Here is a 1508-nt window from a genome sequence, read left to right as displayed (position 1 = left end):
TTGCAAAGATTTCTTCAAAAAAAAAAAAAAAAAAACCCCAGCTTATTGGAATACACAGAGGCCGATGTCTATTCACGATGCGTATCTGCTCCCATCTTCACATCCAATCAAGAAACAGGAAGACTTAGATTCTCATCAGATTAATTTCATAATACAGGTAAAATTCGTTAGCCCTTTCAGAATGGCGTAACAATAGCACAAAACGTTTCAACCAATGATCTAATATCCGTATAGTTGCAGACAAAACGAAGAATATTTATATGAACCAAGCAATAGAACATGCTCTTTACTTCTGATATGATATAACCAATCGCATTCAAAGGCACCGTTTCTATCACACTGCACACACAAACACAAAAGCGATTGAGGAAACTGCTCTTTTAAAACTAAAATAGGTAAATTCAATTTAAATATTATTATTAGCACTAAACTGTTTAATAGTTAACGTTTTAGATATGAGCCTGCATTTAATAAATACAAGTACTGCTCACACAGAAAGCTAAATGTTGACACCCTTATATTTCATTCTTTATTGCCCACAAGGGGCTAAACATAGAGGGGACAAACAAGGACAAAGGGATTAAATCGATTACATCGACCCCAGTGCGTAACTGGTACTTTATTTAATCGACTCCGATTTTATATTTTTAATTTCGCGCATGCACATTGTTTTTTATTTTATTTTGTCGATTACGCAGTATAGTAGGGTCAGTTGGGCACCGTCTGTGAGCAAAGCAACACCATGACGCAATTCACTCTGACAGAAATTTGGAAACGACATGCTGTTCTGCTTGGCATTCGCACCGGAAGCTCTACTACTAACATTTCAAAGTGTTTGGGTGTCAATCTGAGGACGGTGCAGAGGATTCAGAAAGAGTTGGATGAATATAATGGTGATTACGAAGGTATGGCAACTCGGAAAACTCACTTTGATCGTTCTGATAAGAAGAGAATTCCTAAATTTCTTAGTGACATCCAGGTCATGATTGACAACGATCCCTCCAAATCAATGAGGTCCATCGTCAGGTAGAAGGGAGTGTCTGAGTTTCTTATCAGGCAGGCATTGCATGAAAACATTCGGTATTCCTCATACAAGATGGGAAATGGCTATTGTTTTATCCCAAGCCCTCCTACCTCCTCTCTCCCAAATTCCTCTCTCTCTCTCTCTTGTATTTCCTACATCACTAGAATTATAGATATTTCTACCTGTATACCTATTTAGGATGCGAGTGTGTGCGTGTGTGTACGCATGTATGAACACATACGTATGTATGTATGTGTATGTATATGTGTATTTATGCATATATGATATATGTGCGTGTGTGTGTGTGTGTGTATGTATATGCATATATGTATATGTATACGCATTTGTATGGGCAACCACACGTGCATATCCGCACCTGCAACATCCCATCACATCCCACATCCCTCCACAAGTCCTCACTGCCGCACACACACACACACACACACACACACACACACACATACATATATATAAGGCGGTGAGC

The sequence above is a fragment of the Octopus bimaculoides genome, chromosome 26 (assembly GCF_046866305.1).
Source record: "Octopus bimaculoides isolate indiv1 chromosome 26, ASM4686630v1, whole genome shotgun sequence".
Classification (NCBI taxonomy): Eukaryota; Metazoa; Mollusca; class Cephalopoda; order Octopoda; family Octopodidae; genus Octopus; species Octopus bimaculoides.
Note: the sequence above shows the minus strand (reverse complement) of the source record.